Source organism: Anopheles funestus, chromosome 3RL (assembly GCF_943734845.2).
Source record: "Anopheles funestus chromosome 3RL, idAnoFuneDA-416_04, whole genome shotgun sequence".
Classification (NCBI taxonomy): Eukaryota; Metazoa; Arthropoda; class Insecta; order Diptera; family Culicidae; genus Anopheles; species Anopheles funestus.
The window spans coordinates 55900131-55918940 of NC_064599.1; the positions used below are offsets into that span (position 1 = coordinate 55900131).

Genomic DNA, 18810 nt, shown 5'->3' on the forward strand with positions numbered 1-18810 from the left:
ACTTTTCCGTTTAACGATCGAAAACCCTTCGACCTGTTACCGTAGTCTTCGTTATGATTCGTTTGCACAAATGCAACAAGAATGACATGAAAATGAAAGCATCCTGGTTTGGATGTAAGAATTCCTCCAATATTGGTATGGTCGATGTTCGGAGGCGCCGTCGTTTCATGCCAGCATGCCAGTTCGCGGTGGTCATAAATGTCTTCCGCAACATCAACAAACCGGGCGCAGTGCAATAACACAGCTGTCGAAAGCGGTTTGTCGATCGGGTTATTCTATGGCGTCTTTTGCCGGCCGCTTCTTTAAGCGATCCGTTGGAGGTTATGCAGATGCGCCTGAAGGAATGCTGGTACCGATCCTGGCTGCTCGTAATCATTTCGATCGACACTGGCGGCACATATTTTTCCGGGATAAATTAGCTCGTGCTAATGGTGTTAATCCGTGGGACGTGTGGCAAGAGTTATGTGCTTGTGCCGTTAAATAATGATGCTGGGCAATTCGCAATGGTGAATTCGAGTGAAGAGTCTTTTTGTCGGCCGGAATTATACTTGGGTAATTGAATATGATGGAAGTTTTTTGGAAGACGTTTGGCGCTGATTAATTTGATCATGGTGCATAAAGTAATTATTTTTTCATAATGGAAAAAATCTTGATTAAAATTTTCAGGTTTTTCGTTGAGCTTTCAACTTTTCAACTGTTTTAGGAATCACGATATCTTGGTTCATTAATATTTAAATATACTTTTGAATATGTTTTTTTAAATAATTCAGTCTTTCAGTCTTACATTTAATTTACTTAGTACAACAATTTCCTTAATTTTTAATTAATCTAGTTTGATGCATGAAATCAATCGCACATTACTCAAGTACATTTTTAAAGTTTCCTTAGAGCTGATTCTTCAAAGAATTGAAGAATTAATCCTTCCAACGGATCGGTTAGATAGTTTTAATTTATGAACTATCCTTCAATCAATCGTGTCAACTAAGAGAAACTAAATGAATTTTATCCAACCTATCAAATGAGCCATCACCTTTCCTTTTTCTCGCACTTCCGAGTGTCGTGGTTAAGTGATCAATGTTTTGAAAACCTGCTATCCATCACACTGGCGGTTGTGCTGGTGTGACTTTTTCTTTTGTCGCGACCCACTGAACTCCGTAAACCATATCCAGCATTTGTAACGTTACGGGTGAGAAAGGAAAGCATTACACACCGGAACGAGAACCCAACTGTACCACTATAGCTCTATAAATCACGGTCGGGAAAAGGGCACACGGGCGAGAAAATTAGTGCAAGAAACAACAGACTGTTGCTCTCGGCCGGTTCAAAGAAGTAGTTCGTTGTAAAAGAGAGTGGAATTAGTTTTAAACATCGAAGCCGCCTGCACTCGACGGATCGTTTTACTCCAAATGGTAGTCTACCGGCAACAAATGGATGGTTTGTAGAACGGATTTGTGTACCATTTGCGTGCGGAGAGAAGAGTGCACGAAGAAGCATCGGAAAACTGCACTATCGCATGAGCCGCACGCAAAGAAATGCATTTTTCCCAAAAATAAACTAACCCCCCAAAATTTCCCCCGCGCCCCCCGATACAGAGTTCATGAAAAAGGCTTATGTTGAAAGGAACCGATTTTCCAAACTCTCATTCTCCTCTCTCTTTCTCTTATGTGCAGTTACAGTTTTCCATCGATCCTCAAAAGGGGCGAATGGTTTTCCATTTCAATTCCTTCGCTCCAGGGTCACTCACCTCTATCGGTCGATCGATGTTAGTCTTGTCACTCTCTTGTCACTCTATTTGGTGAAATTGTTATGTTTGCTTTGAAATGTATTCAATTTCCGTGTTCCAAAGGAAATCTGCGATTTTATAAATCTGTTACTGTTTGTATCGAAAAAATTTACTTTATTTTTACTTATTATTTACTTTTTTATTTAATTTATTATTTTTTAAATTTTATTCAATTTTTTACTATACAACTGCATTTATTCTTCTTTGTTGGTGCTTTTTTATTTTATGCATAGTTTGAATCATTATTTAATTCATTTTAATGTTGTTTGTTTGTTGGAAGTTGTATTGTTCTGTTCTAAATATTTTATTAATCATTTTACTTTAGTTAACTGTGTTTTTTTTTTGTATTTATTAAAGCTTCTTTTCCTTTTTCGTTGTTTACATGTGAGTTTACAAGTTTGAATCCATTCGTTTATGCTTTGTGTTTAAAAGTTGTTATTTAAAGTTTGTTATTAAAAATGTAACAATTTGCTTGATACAGATGAATATGTATTGTAGTACGTTTATGTTATAAAACAAAAGATGGAGATCATACATTCATCGTGAAAACCCTGCATGTGCATTCCCTCGGGAACAGTGCACCGTTATTTTAGCTCAGCTGTATGTAAGTAAATCTTCATTCCTTTCTTAATATTTGTTTATGCATCTATCGTAGGCAATTGCATACATTCCGTACCAGCGTTTTTTTTTCAGTATCTGCGTGAGAGTAATTCTGAACTCTTCATTACAGCACATTAAATCCCATTACAACGATTGCTCGGAGAAAAGTATGCCGACGACTGTTACCACTAGTGTACCAAATTCAGTATGCCCAGTATGCGACTGAGTGCTAGAAATAGTGAGTGTTGATATTTTTGGGAAAATTCAACCTTCCGGTGCACCATGCAATGCGTTTCGTGAGCCAGTCGGGTACGTGCAGTACGCCGTTGCGACACTATTTTCACTGTCGTTTAAATTTCCTCGTTACCTTTCTTTTTTTATACACCATTTCCTTTCGTTTTCGGCGTGCCTAAGAAAAAAACAGTGAAGTGGAGGCGCACTGGTAATGAATGGTTCTACTGACCTAAATTTACTACGTATTTTTCATCGTTCATTCAACGTTGTGCGACGTCCTGTCGGCAGATGATTTTTTAACGTTCGACTATGTCTTTCCGTTTCCCTGCTGATCAATACTCACATTTGGAGACTTTTGGGATGCCGGTTTCACATGCATTCCATGGTGATTTTATTTGACCAACAGAACACATGCAGCTGCCACGGGCGTCCATTCTAGCGTATGTGATTCAACTGATGTTTCGGTGAAGTAAAGTTTTTTTTTTCTTTCATTTTTTTCTGTTTACATAAACATCTTCTATGTAGATACCGAGCAGACTCTAGTTACTCCCGAGGAACATCTTGACTGCAGCTGCATACACCGACGAAGCAAAAACGAGCGAATGCGCGTAACGCACTTGGCGTGGGATGCAGTTTACATTTTCGTTTCCTCATTCGATCATGGTCTGTTTGCGTAAACTACACATCTACCCGGCCCGGTGGCGACGCTTACCATTGTAAAACAGGTTTTCAGCTGGTTCGTAGCGACTCGCCAATGTCCTTTTGGTGTCGTGCAGAAGGCTACGCAGCTCGTTCGTAATGCACTCCTGGGCCGGTCGGGTTTTTGACCTTACGTAGAGATCATGGTTTACGTTGAAGATCTCACGGAAAGGGGCAAAAATTGTCTTGTTTTGCACTTGGTCCATGTCAGGGTCTTTGGAAATCTACCGTGCGCGTCTGCTGACCATCTGGAGATGAGCTCTACGACAAGAGACAAAGTAATAAAGCAATCATTCGCTTACCAGTGCGATGTGTTTACCAAAAAAACAAAACTCTCCAGCATGATGGGACCCGTCATCAGCCGTCCGTGAGCTAATACAAACATGACGCTAATTGAGCTACACAAAACGTTGCTCGACAGAGTCGCCAGACGTGCGTTAGACGTGTCGGCTAAAGTCAGAGGATTTTCCAAGAATGATGCGCTTTTCCTGGATGTGCACGAAGCACAAGATAAATGTTTTAAAAATAATAAATCATACAACGCCAGCTCACATTCGGCCGTTTTACTTTTGGTGATGCACTATTTTTTTTATTCACAAACTTCAACGGGTAAAATCGTCCAAATTCTGACCTTGTGGTGAATCATTCGGTGGAAGATTTTCCTCACGCTCGTCTAAAATTGAGGAGTCCGAAAATAAGCATGAACAATTTTTCGCAAAATCAATCATCTATTTGATGCGTTTTCGTAGGATAGAATCATCGCTTTCTACAAAGTATTAGTGTGTCGTAGAAAATGAATCACAATCTGTAAATTGTCTGAAGGAAATAACTAAGGCGCCTGCCTCTTGTTGCAGACGCACTTCTTGGTGATTTGTAGTTATCTTTGGGTTTTCGCACTCGACGAACTTGCCCTGGCTGCTGGGAGGATTTTTTTAATGCAATTTAAAGCTCCCCAACATGATGAAATCCGGTTTTTACAGCACCTGTGGTTAATGTGTCTCGTTCGCTTGTGCGCTGGCTAATGGTAACGTGTTTCTTTCGAAGTCTTTTGGAATGTTAAAACGAGACTCTGCCATCTCCAAATCAGAATCCCACCGATCCTCACCGTAAAGTTGATGAGATGTAGAAAAAATAAAAATGCCTTCGAAAAAGAAACCTAATCCTTAGATGGATGTTTGGAAAAAGAACGCCACTAAACGGAGCAGTAGCATTGGCAATCGGATGACGAATCAAAGTTTGGTAGGCATTTCCGCTGGGTATTGGAAAAAAATTCTTTATGTCAATTTATGGGCTCAGAACAACGAAAGGCTTCCATTGTGCGCCTTATTTGGATAAATTGTGCCCACTGGGTAGACATGTTTGCAACCCGTGCACCAAACAAGTACAATTATACAGTTCAAACGAACTGAACCGGCGTCCAGAGAACCAGTGAACGGAACGAACCATTTCGCGAAATTGCGATAGTTTCATTGTTTGGTTGTTGTGGGGAGAGCCGAGTTTTAGCCAATTTTTATGCGTTTCTTTTGCTGTTGCATATTTTTCGTACGAGCCGAAATGCATGGAAAGGTCAATAGACACATACAGACCGAGTGGCACCCGGTTGATCCATTGTCATCGTGTTTACCTGTGGATTTTCCGTTGCGTTTTGCTGAGGGCGCCATCAGATTCGTCCGATATGATTGTCGTATGAATTTATGTGCTTTGATTCGTTTGAGTTAGATTTTTGTACAGTTCGAATTCTGGATGGTCATCGTTTTTATATTCTGTTCACGTTCCTGTCCCTTATATCTGCACGCAAGATAAAATATGGTGCTGTTTAAATATTAAGTTTTACCGAATGTCTGCAAACAGGCTGATTGATGAAGGTATCACTTTTTTACTTAATTTAAAAAAATAAAAAAATATTATAGAATGGATCAAACGTTATTTTACACATCAAAAAAGATTGTTTTCATAATAAAAAATTGAGTAATTATTTTGGAAAAAAAAACAAATATCGTACACAAAGCCGAGGTAATTTTTTTAAAATAATAACTTCCTCGATCTTTTCTTGATCTATTATGTTTAATGATTGGTTAGTTGAATTTTAATGTCCAGATTCATAGCTAGATGAAGTTTGTTGTTCAATATATGCATGAAAATTGAACTATGTCTCATTTTCGTCTAATTGTAATTGAAAAAAATTTAAAAAATTTAAACTTTTTAAACGTTCTTGTGAAGTTTTATGAGTTATCTCTAATGGCAGTAAAAACAATTCTGCCCGAATTTACCCAAAATCTACCAGTAATCCATGTAATTAAAAATAATTGTATTGTGAAATATGTGGATCTGCGAACATTCAAAAACTTCAAGTGAATTTAACTTTGAATTATTTTACATATTTTTTATTAAACTTACTTATATACGGTGCGTCATCCTATTGTTCGTCATCTTTCATTATTTAGCTATCTCACCTGTTTTCTCTGTAAACGTTGTTGTCAAGACATTCTTATGTGATAAATAAAAATTTTTAGATACTAGCAGTTCCGTCCATTATTAAGATAAAAACCTTAAAAATTAACCATATTATTTTTTAACTTTTAGTTTGTGTAAAAACTAATTTAAAAAAAAAAATTATTGAATATTGAAAACAAAAAAGTAATCTTCATTGCACGATCCTGCCAGGAGTCGAACCTGGAATCTTCTGATCCGTAGTCAGACGCGTTATCCATTGCGCCACAGGACCACATGCGTGATGCTGCCCTCGTTGCAACCCTGATGCGCTCTAATCGATTACGCTTTAGAGAGCGAGAGAGAATTTAATGCGTGAGCATATTACGCACCGCGCCACAATTTCAGAGAGGCTTGGTTGCGCATGGTGCAGCACTTGATACTGATAGGCCTTATCATATTGCTTTGCTTCGTTTCCGGATAGAAACGCCTTGTTCTTCTATGTTGGCTGTTAGTAGTGGAGGTCATTACACTTTTTACCAGCGAATCCCTATGGCTTTATCACTACGGTTCTTGATGGTTTCATTTTACTTCTCAGAAGAAATTAATTGCAATGTGTCGAGTACGGCACTAAACGAGCATACTCACTAAATCAATATTATAAATCGATCGATGCATTTCCACGATGAGCTGGTTTGTCATACTTTCGTTACTAAAATAAACAACACGCGAAGGTGGTACATCACCAGTCATTGCAATCGCTGTCATATGGTGGGTTGTACAAGTTGCACAAATATTGATGTTTAACGCGTCATTGTTTGTTCGGCAGAGACTGTCCTACTTGTCACAGGTAAATCCCCATTGTAGGTGGGTCAAAGAAACAAAAAAAGATTGATCCTTTGTACGAGATGCGTTCCGGTGAACAAAGCAACAAACCTCTGAAATGCATCTATCATTAACTTTTTCTCTGTGCACCCCGGGAAAGACTCGACAACGCCTGCAGGAGGTGAAGATTATTTGACCATCGCTTTGGAACCGTCTTGTCTTGGTCGTACTAACAAATCATACGGTTAATCGTCGGGTGATTATTGACCATGAGAGTGCTCTCCGAAGGGAGTAGGATGTGCAAAACCCACCTTTAAATTGCCCTTCATAGTTTGCCCATCATTGTCATTGTGACCGTCGGTCGTGACTGTATCGCACATCGCGTCAATGCAATCATTAGCGGTGTCACGCTTCGTCACGATTGAGCTGCAGCTCTGTGGTCGGAACCGTCTTTGTTTCGCCGCAAACCGTCAGTTGCTTTAAAAGGATAAAGCAAGGTGAACCTAAATATTTTTTTTACTTAAAAGAGAAAGAAAGGGAAAGAAATCGAATGATATGAATACATGTTAATCTACTCAGTGAGACTTGTAAAATATATGACCAATAGCGATATGCGGTAATATGCAAAGTTTGTCCCTAAAAATTTATACATTTTGTTACATTGACTCTATGAGGAGATTGCAAATAAATTTAGATAAAAATGTAATGGCTAAATAATAAAAATAATATTTAAACATTTTTAATCAAATATCCTATTAGTAAAAGTAAGTAACGTAAAGAATATGTTATTTTTGGATTTTATAGGTAAAAAAATTAGTTTGTCTAAAATATAAAAATGAAAATGTTTTAAATTTATAAATAAAACTAAGCAATACTTCTAAACCGTTCTGAATAAAAAACACTACAAAAACTTAAAACTTTAAGGAACGTCATAAATTAAAGAAATAAATTGAAAATTTATAATTGTGAAAAATAATATACAAAATGTGAATTAATTAAAAAAAATGAATTATAACCTTTTTTTCAGTTAAACTATTCATATCTCATTACCAGTTAAGTTAGGTGTACTTTTCTGGTGATTAATTTAACAAACGACGTGAGACATTGCTAAATGAGAGTAAGACACCGCATGAAGGAACATATTTCAGGGCGTGAACCGTGAAGCGAGCGGCAAAGGTAAAGCAAACCTTGCAAAACGGATTACCCTGTCATGCTAATTCTGGTCGCACCGACATGTACGTGGAAAATGGTTCGTGTCACGAAGCGCCAAGGTGGTCAGCCGGGCACGCGTCTGTCTGCCGATGTGTTCCGGTAACGCACGGCTGACAGAACACTCGCCGTGTGTTTAGAGATTGGACCTCTGGCTGTCATGAAAGGCAGAGGAAGGACATGTATCTGAGAGCAAACGCGTGCCCACGCCGGCATAGTATGCGTTAGACTGTGCCGAGGGAAATGTTATTGAAAACGTTGGACAAAAGTATTTCTAATTAGTTCTCGCTTTGTCGCGGAGATGTATGATGTTTTGAGAAGTGACTACCAAGCGCACGAACGCATAAACCGATTCGATTTACCTTTGTGTCAAGTAACAGTAACAGCTGACACTAGCCAACACTAGGAAGCTATTATTGGATGGCGTTTTAAAGAAAATAAACCATTTATTTCAATACTTTTTGTTGTTGTTCGGACATCGCGTACGGACAACACTAAATTATTGTGTTCCTCTCGGATTGGTACCACACCGTTCATGACGCTTTTCTGATCTCTTCCTATGAGCAATAAAAAAAAATTATCTTACCCATGCGTATCGGGTTTACGGTCATCATATGGCCGTTTCATTTACGTACGCAACCTAGGTACGTGGTTTTTGGTGGACAGAGCGGTGTGGACGATTGTTTTGTTTATGGTCGGGGTGATGCTGCAGACTCTGGTCCCCAGCAGAGTCATTAACATTTTATGGCAATCGAAACCATACGAACAGAAGCGTCCGGAAGTCCAATTTAATCGTGCAAGCACTAATAGAGCAGCAGATGAGATGAGCTGCTTGTGTAGATATTTGATGAAGATCGATTTGAGTGCTAAGCGAGACAATGATTAGTCAGTGGTTTAATTGAGAGAAAAGAATTTTATTGCTTTCGTGTGAAATATTTGTTCGACGAGGACTTGATTAAAAGTTAAATGAAGTATCATTTTTTAGTTTTGTGTTTAAAATATTTTAAAAATACTACGTTATTATTGATATAGAAATTGCAACAAATCTGTTGAAATAATCGTCAAATTTATAGCAAAACTCATTTTCATAAATCTGTTGAAATAACTGTTATTCATCTTCTTACGTTTTATTTTTATCTGTTTATGACTAGATTGCGGTGAAATAGTTTAAGGACTTGATGATTTGTTGTATAATAGTTATTATTTCCTTTTCTTTCTTTCGTTCGTATTTGTTTTTTATTTCCACAGATCATGCAATACATGACGTTTCTTTTATTTTTATTTATTCATTTTCTTGCTGCTGCTAGTTTATGTCAGATATTTATGCCATGAAGCGTATAAAGCCTTATTTTTACCACGTAGTGGGATAATTAGTCCTTAGTAAGGAGGACGGTCTGGATGGGATTTGAAACCCGGTTATCACGCCCGGTGGCGTGTGAAACCAGCGCCGTTATCACATACACCTATTTTTTCTCTTTTATTTTTTAACAAAACTGACCGTTTTTAAAAAGAGAGCAATAAATAGGTTCTAAAGACTATAAAAGCGTTTTGCTATAATTGCGATGGTTGAAAGAGTTTTACTATAATTGCGATGGTTTTGCTGTAACGAATGGACTGAAATATGTTAATTGAAGATTTACAATTTTTCATGGAAAATTTTCATTCTTCAACCGCTGTTTATACTAATTGAAGCAAATATAATTAATATGACCACATGATATTTTAACCATAACTTAAACAGTAGAGTTCAAACTAGTAACGATCTACAAAGAGCAATAAGGTTTGGCTTGTCAATGGTGTTTCCTTTACACCAATGTGAAAGGAAAAAAAAGCGTATCTCAAGACTAATTTACTGTCACAATCAGTGTGTGTTACACGAGCTATTTGGTAAATCAGAAAAAAATCTCATCTTTCAAAAAACCAACGCAATATTTTTGTTCTCTCCATCCTTGGTGCCTTGGTTGAGGCAGGTCCTTCGCGTAGGGAATTGTCCCGCGCACTAGCAAAGAACCACTGTTAACACATAACACACTGACACCGAGCAATATCTTTCCATGCCAGTCTTAGTGGGATTTTACTTTTCTGTTCTGGCTTTTTGTTTTATTTGTCCACGAGTTTTTGTTTTCCTTGCAAAGAAAACGAATAGCACTCTAGTCGCAGATTTATGATATTTTCCATTTCCCAGTACGATTTCGCTATCAAAGCGAACCGAATGTCTTAGCCAGCGGGTGTGAGGACGAATGGGTGAAAAATCCGGTACAGATGGATTGCGACGGGATAGTGTGAAGATGACATCGTTAGCTAAATGTCAAATACCCGGTGGAAGTTAATGGGGGTGGCGGTGGGAGGTATTGGTAGGTAATTTATGATATCATTTTACAGTACGCTTGCCACGGGCGGTTCGCATATTAACACTTTTGCCCCTCGAAGGGCCCCCGGATAATGGTCTCGCGTAAACATAAAAGCTCCATATATACATACGCGCACGTGAAACGTAAACTGAAGATTGGATTTCATGCAATTGTTTTTCCCTTTTTTTGTAGAACTTCATCAACGAACGCGTGGAGCATTGTTTAGGTTGCGGGAAAAATGATCTCCAGAGTACAAACATGAAAGAGAAAGAAAAAAAAGAAGTTTATATGAACACATGTTGTGTTGCAGGATAGTTTCGTTCAAGGCATTCCTGCTGGATGTAACCGTACCGTAGCGAAAAAAGTTTCCGCTTTGCTTGCTTGCCTGTGGCTAACTCATTCCTATTGCCTCGATACCGACCGACCGGGTGTCAAATAACGCAAAAGTTTCCATAGATTTGTGCGAGAAGCATTATCGCAGCTGCGGGATTGCATCCGAATGCAGCAGCATCAAACAAAACAGTGAAGGTCGTCTCCATCCATCAAAGGTTTTGTTTCTTCTTTTCTCATACCGTTAAGAACTAAAACCTTTATGAATCGGATCCATGGCTCCAGATGGTGTAGTCTAATGGGGAATGAGGGGGGGCAGGATTTTGTTTGGTTCATTTTCCCTCGGCCATATATTTGCTCGCAAAGCATTAGCTCTCGATATGGCATGGTGATGGCATCCATCATCTGTGGATCAAACTTTGTCCGGCTGTGGCGATTCTCGCTTGTGTGATCGCTTTTCTTTCCCATAAGTCATAGCACTTTGCGTCAAACGACGATACTTGAAATTAGGTTTATTGTACGCCACTAGGGGTGGACATTGGTGCGGCTGCAGAGTTGAAGTGCTGGAAGGGCAACATAATTTATGTGTCTTCGATGCTGTCTAAGTTCTCATAATGATTTGTAGAAGGTGTTAGTAGAGCGATAGCGAGGGAGCCTCACGCCAAATGGTGGAGCTGGTACATGAGAGCCCTTTCTCGCCTTTTTGGATGGTGCTGAAGGAATGAGCATTATGGCAGACGCCATAATTCATTGGTACAGTTGTACCGATCTTCTCTGCCACGGATGGGAAACACTGTACTGCGTTCCAGGGTGTATTGAATTAGTTGCATATTGTTCGAGATGTGGCGAACGTTCATGCATTAAACATCTGTGAAACCGTTGCACACTGCACTGCATACACGGGGGGAGGATTCAGTGACCGTATGGCGGAGCGTTCCAATGTTATCATCGTTAATGTCCACTGCTGACTAAGCGCACCATGTCCTTTTTAAGCGTTTCATGCGAATGAATATTGATGGTGAAAAATAGACAATGTACGGTTCATATGTTTGTGAGGTCTCGAGCGTACATAAATAAGTGACAAATGGTTCGGATGTGTTCCAGCATAAACGACCACCAGCAGGAACATTTTTAGTTATCGCGATATGAAAAAAGTGCCTAGCAATCAAATATTAAATATGTTTTATATTTAAAAATATTCTAAAACTACAACCTCAAGAAGTCTTGGTCGATAGTCAATCCATACGGTCCTGATGGGATACGATCATGTCGTGTAGAAATCTTCAATTTAATTATTAATCTTATGCTTAGAACAATACGCACAAATACGTTTCTTTTTTTTATTTTTTTTCATATAAATTTGTCTGTTAAGTGGTTTTTGTATATTGTTTGGTGTTTTCATGTTTAATTTCAAACTTATTGTAAAAAAGAGGCTAATTACGCGGGCAGTTTAATGCTTTTATGAAACAGCTAACAACAACAAGATACTAGTTTTAATTTGATTTATTTTTATTGTTCATCAAGCTTTGGGATTAAATTTGAAATCAATGAAAAAAAATTTAACTGTAAAAATATAAATTATTAGTTTTATGACATAGCATTAAAGAAAAAAACTGTGTTATGATGGATTGCTCTTGTTTGTGATTTGATTTTTTTCTTCATTAGTTAAGTCTATGAACTAAGTTGAGAATGATGTTTTTTAATTTTTATAATATTCTATGATTTCTGTTTGTTTCTTGTTTTGTGTTTAAGTCTTTACCTTCATAAAAATTTAAGTATATTCTAGCATTATTTAATCTGATCACAAATTATGTTAAATTTAAAGTAATCATTAAAAACTCATAAAAATGATTACTTTAGGACAGGATTATCTCAGAAAATAATATTGCTTGTGGACAATATCAAGCACGCGTTTCAACATAATGATCGTTAAAAACAAAACCTTTAAACCATAACTATTCATTATTCATTCAATAAAATATCCACATCGTAAAAATAGCATCTCTCAAGTGCTTCATCTACGTTTGCATCCATCCGTTACGATGCGTTCAGACGCACCATCTCTTACGCTATCTTAATTATCGTGTCAACAGGCACGGTACGCGCAGAATAGCCAGCAATTAGCAGCGATCGTGTCAAACAACCATTCACGCCCGCGATTTTCTTCGATGTGTTTTAGTTCCTTTCCCTGCCTGATGCGCCCTAGACCATGCCGATGGTGTTCGTTGATAATCTTTGATCTCTTGTTGGCGCCTCGTCATGTTCGATGGGTGCAGAAAGCGAACAACATTGTGACAAAAAAAAAAGAAAAACGTTCTCACCTACCCACGGCCGAGGCCTGAGAGACAGTTTCTCCGAATGGGTCTTTAGGTTTATCGGTGGCAGGCGGCGCTGTTATGTCACCTTCCGATCCACTCGATACAACGAACGAAGATAAATGAGCATATATACCGGACGAAGTCGAAACATCGAAAAACGGTGACACCTACGATGCCCAGACAGTGTTCTGCCCGGGAAGGTTGATGTGTTTTAAATGTAACCGAATGTGAATCCGGTCTCACCACACACGGGGGAAAAAATCGAGGATCGTCTTCAATTGTCTACCCCTAGAACCTTTCCCGGGAACAGATCTGTCATTTGGCGCTTCTCGGAAGTTACAAGACGATGAATTATTTCTTCTGGAGGCATTTTTCCAATAATAATAATCAATCCGCTTGTTAGAATTGTCGTGGAAGAACCCCCGGGGGATGGCAATAGGATTGGATAGGAAGATAGCGACAAACAGAATCGGAAATATTTTTCTGTGGATGATGGCTGTGTGATGCGCATCCCGAAGCAGTACGCATTTCGATGCATGACCGGATGTTACGCATAAAACATAAATGAATTAATGATGGATTGGAACCCTCCTACACGTGGGTCTCGTCCTGATTGTATGAGTGTGTTTTTTTTTGTTTCTTTTGCGTGATTTTTATCATAAGATTTACTTTCTTATACTTCTCTTTTGGATTGTTTAACAGAGGAACTATAGGGTAATCCAACTATTGTTTCGCATTTGGAGAAAATGAGCTTATTAATTGCTAGTGTTTTGCTACTTGATCTTTTGCAAAGAGTCATTCATATGAATCATCAGTCATGAGTCATTTAAATCAAGAGCCGACTCCCAAAATATTAATCAATTTTCATGAATTCAAATGCATCCGCAAAGATTCATGAATGTTCATAATGTCTCATGAATCTGAATCAGATTCACCCAACACTATTAATTGCACAAAAAATTATACAAATCATTTTTCTCATTTTTCATCATCATCATTTTTCTTATCTTTGTACATAAATAAAATAATTAAATGATAATATCAAACAAAAAGTTTGATGAACAAACCAATTTTAAACTCACCCTGTTTTATTCATGTTCAGGTCTCTTCTTCTCTGCCTGCTGCATGGAAAAGAAGCGTAAACGCCAAAGCATGATTCTTTATTTTCGTTTTCTTCCATCACCAAACACTACTCATTTGGATATTTCGGTCGACGTGGAGCATCCTTCGTGTTTGCGCTTGGTGGCTGCAAAATGTTTCTTCCGAGTCAACAATCTTTGCGCTTCTGCTTTGTGGCCGCATCTACAGTGCCGTGAGATGGTTTTTGTTCTGTGGTTGTTGTATGAATTTTCTTACTCCTCTTGTTGATGGTTTACAAAAGCCTCTCGGCCGGATTGGCCTGTCGAGACGGGCGTAATCCATCAAAACAAAACATTCTGTAGCGTTTGAGCGGTGGAAGACGCCTCAGACAGAGGGCACGCATACAATAGATCGCGTATGATTTAGAGGCCATATACGCGTTCATGAATGTTCGTTTTGGTGGTTTTATTATCGAATTCTTTTCCTTACATTCGTATGCTGTTGAGGTTGGTTTTTAGTGGTTTCGGATGAAACAGATAAAACTGGCACGTGCTCACCGGTGCTGTATGGAAGAAGACACTGGAATCTTTTATCTTACGTGCGCTTGGGGGATTTTTTTTGTTTATAGAATTATAGGAAGAATAATGCTAGCTCATTAGATTTGCATTTTGACGGGTGGATTTGTACAAAAAAAATTAAAACTGTAAAGCCTAAACACCAAAAGATGAAAATTAAATTATGTTTACATTTGTAGTTCATTTATTTTTAAAGTTGCCTGTTTACAAACCATAACAGATTTGTTTGATTATTTATTAAACCATTCACTTTGTTTCGTTACAACTCATTCGCTGTTCGCTTCACATCTGTTGCCGTCAGAATTTCGGTGCTCATCTGCAGCAGATCAATAGTTTTTTTTTTGGTGTGTTTATTTATTTCTGCAAAGTCCTTGCTCACGAGCGTGCAAACAACTTTGAAAGATCACATTTGCTAACCATGAGGAAGCATTTATGTGTGTGTACGCTTTTTTTTAAAAGAGATATCCGTTCGCATCCATCAAAAGGCTCTGAGATCATCAAACACAGCGAGTGGCCATTAACCGCCGTACCGAAAACGGAAGACTACAACAACACCCGAGACTGCAAAGAAATGGGATCACTTTCTTTCCACTTACGAGGCTTAGGTTTTGTGAGTCATGTATGTTGGATTCGGATATTTCTGATGTTCACTCGAGTTGAGCCTAAGAAAAAAAATATGACGTCAGTTTTCATTTTTATGCTTATCGCACGTAATAGATCGTTAAAGTTACGAATTTGGAAATGATCTAATCATATGCAATACATTGGTCATACGTTTGTGATTTTATGCAAATGTTTTGCTGAATAAAATAAAAAAGAATCTCTATCAGAAGAAAAACTGTTCCTTCGACCCGGTAAGTCCGGAAGCTCATTGGAAATGGTCAGCTTCCAGTCCAGTAGAGTGAGGATGAAGCAATATGTGCATCGGAGTGTCGCCATTCCTTTTTAACAACGAATGGTTTCAAGAGGAATGGTAAAGGCGATAAATGCACGAGATTCGAACTGCGGACAATCATATTGAATACTGGGAAGGTACGATACTTGGAAGAAAATGAGTTAAGAGTTTAGCTTAAATGATCTTCGTAAGGCAATATGTTTCACTGATGTCCAGTATGTACTCGCTGACAGTTTGGGATGTAAATTGATAGGTAAAAGCGAGCTATTCATATGAATTCCAGGTGCTAAATGGTCCATTGCTTAAAGACCTATAAATATCTGTTATCATACATGCTGGGTACAAAAGTGGGGAGAGCACTTGGAAGCTTGGAATGACACAAAAAATATTATATGTCCGTGAATCGGTATAACCGTGCCGAGAGTTGAACTGTCGCAGCACGGTCGCTTGTCGAACGGAGAATATTTTTCTATTATCTTGCAATCTGTTGCTGGCACCCAGGCAAAGGTAAGAGATCTTGCTGAGGTGATAAATGTACTCGATTGCTGCGCACGATACCATGAAGATGACACGATGACACGAGATTGATTTGATTCCCATTCAGCGTGCTGCAAGGTGACAAAATCAATCGACGGCGAATCGCTACCGATTCGATGTACCCGCTTTTCGCTACACGTCATAGCGGAAGCTCTGGGTTACCAACCTAAAATCAACCCACGCCAAGCAGTAGCAGCCAACGGCGACAGCAGCGACGTTGGATGAAAAACGCGATTGCTGTTTAATTGAATTTCCCAAACTAATTAACCGCCTGCGCAGTGACGATAAATTGAATTACCTTAGCGCGACTCGATTTTAGGTGTGGCGAGTGACTCCCGGCGCCTGACACCCCCGGTTTTTGGAGGAAAGATGTCGAATCGTGGCATAAGTGGGGTGGTGGCTCGGGCGAACTTTGACAATCTCGTACCACACGCGAACGAACTTAATCAAAGCACTAAAGTTGAATTCAATAATTTCAATTGATCAATTTCCTGTCGTTGATTACGATCATAAAATATTGACATGACGGTTTTGATGCTTGGAAAGTGGCTGAAACGGTCTTTCGGACTCGAAGGATATTTGGGGTTTTTTATTTTGAGTCAATGGATATGTTATAAATGTAGACCGTTTTGGGAGAAATAATAAATGCCTTCAATATTTGTATTGAATTTAATGCAAATGTTTTCAAAACTAGTTACGATGTGTGTGAAAAAATAAATCAACTTAAGTGTCGAACAGATTGAAATGAAAGGAATATTACTATCTAACGATTGAAGTGTTATAAAAATACTTTTGGAATCGTTTAGTATTCATATTCCTAAATAACTTCCAATTTGTTTTGAAGCAATAAAAAATCTATAGTTTTCTTTCTCATGTTTGTGAAGAAGAGTTTTCCAAATACTAATCTACATCGTATCTACTTAACACTATAATTCATGCAATGCTATAATTCATCTTCGACAAAAATTACGCGTTTTGCGTATTGCCTACCCGTCAGGGGCGCCCACAATCTGTGTAACAAAAGTTTATTTAAGTGAAAGTTCTACTATATAAAGGATTCCAGCTGGTTTGTAACTTCAGTAATTTGTACATAACAAATCTGAATATGATTGTAGTGGCAGATAGTGTGTTGCTTTTAGTATGAATTTTCCCTCCTATACTATGTGCTAGTTGTACAGAATCCACTCTCCGGCTACATTGCTCCGAATCGAATTTAATTTTTCACAATCAATCAAACGTCAAGCTTATCATTCAATTACCGGGGATACATTCAGGCATCCCGACCGTGGTGGATTGGGAAAATCTTCATAACAAGACCCCAACAAGGTTGTGGAAATCGGACAGTCGAATTGTCACTTTTGCAAACCGATCATTTTTCATGGTCAAAATAAACAAACAAGCATACGCCTACGTATGGGAAGTGGAAGAGGTTAGTGAAAACATTCTCCTCCTCCTCTTCCTCTTCCATTCCCTCAATCGTACCCATGGCTGACGTCCCTGATCCGTGCAGCCATATCATGGGTATGCGGGAATGTTCATTGCCTTCCGGCAACATCCGAACTTCGACCTGCGAATGATTGACAAGAGTTTATAGTTCATCAAGATATGAGCAACAAACAGCGGGTATCCGCAGGGTGTTTGGTTTGCGATGGCTTATTTTTACACGTGCGTAACCAATATTTTGGTAACAATCACCACCGGGTCCTGCCCACAAGGACTCACTGTTACAAAACCCACAATTGTTGCCAGAATGTTGGCGGTGAGTAAAGTTTGTACGTATTTGTGCCCACATCTACTGACTTTGGGATTGTATTTTACAAGGGCAATAGAGTAAGAAAAAAAAAGTTATGCCCAAATGGAACGGTTGTGTTTCGCGGTTACGCCATGTTGTGTATGGGTGATGGTATGCCACCCATCGCGATAGGAGCGTTATTTATGACCACGCGACTAGTCCGAACACTTCAGGATGCATATGAAATGGACGCGAGGTAAGAGCAGAGAAACGCAGAGAAACGCACCGAGGGGGGAAAAAAACGTGAAGTGGACAGCTACTCCGGTGGTGGTTGACGCTTTATGACATAAATAAATATGGTTTTGAAAAATGATGATACTTTCCGCAAACGGAGCATGCTGGCAAAAGGATATGTGCCCGGGAGATGGGGCATACGCTTTCGGGCCGAGTGAATTATGTATGCAGGGCGCGTGTCCTCGGGTGCGAAGGGTGGGGATGAGAATATTCTCAATTTTTGCGCGTCATAATATTTCTTTTTTTTTTTGGCTTTATATGCAAAACAGACATGTTTGAAAAGCAAGCCTACAAGTTCGATGATTTCGAGACGACACTTTTGTTCCTTAATGTATTAGTTTGGAACTGGTTTGAATGATGTTAGAAGTTTGTTTGTAAATGTTCAACCTTAAGTGACTTTTAAGAACCAATTAAAGCTCTTATCCAATGATTCATTTTGAATTCATTTGCTATAATTTCATACTTAATCTTAGTTCTCATTATAGTATCTAATTCAAGTATTATTCTACTTTTTTGTCTTAATTATGCTATAAATTGATTAAAGATGCACGGTACCTGTTATACGCGGATTTCACAGCTTATTGATTTTATAGCAAAAAAAAATATTAGGACATTAGTTAAAATTTGATTGTAATCTAGATTATATCTATTATTCACATAACATTTGAAGATTATATAAAATTCAATTATTCCTTTTTATGATGTTAATAATTTGTTTTTTTTCATTTCAGGTATGTAGACGCACTATTTCCCAAGAGCAGTAGGTACATAAATACGATTCTTCAGAAGCGACACGAAGAAATGAAAGACCCTTATTAAACATTTACCGTAAGCTATAGAAGGTAATTGATGTAGAAATGATTTATTTATATGTAATTAATGAATACTTCCCCATCAGTAGATTGATTTATTCAACCA

The 18810-nt window shown here is 38.4% G+C and overlaps 1 protein-coding gene and 1 non-coding gene across 3 annotated transcripts in view; one reads left to right on the plus strand and one right to left on the minus strand.

Moving 5' to 3' along the window:
• The window catches only part of LOC125770157 (matrix metalloproteinase-2), a 287900-nt gene that overhangs the window by 35766 nt on the left and 233324 nt on the right, over positions 1 to 18810 (plus strand). The gene's annotated exons all lie outside the window — the stretch shown is intronic.
• Trnar-acg (transfer RNA arginine (anticodon ACG)) lies at positions 5969 to 6041 on the minus strand. Its single transcript has one exon. It is a non-coding gene; the product is annotated as a tRNA-Arg (tRNA).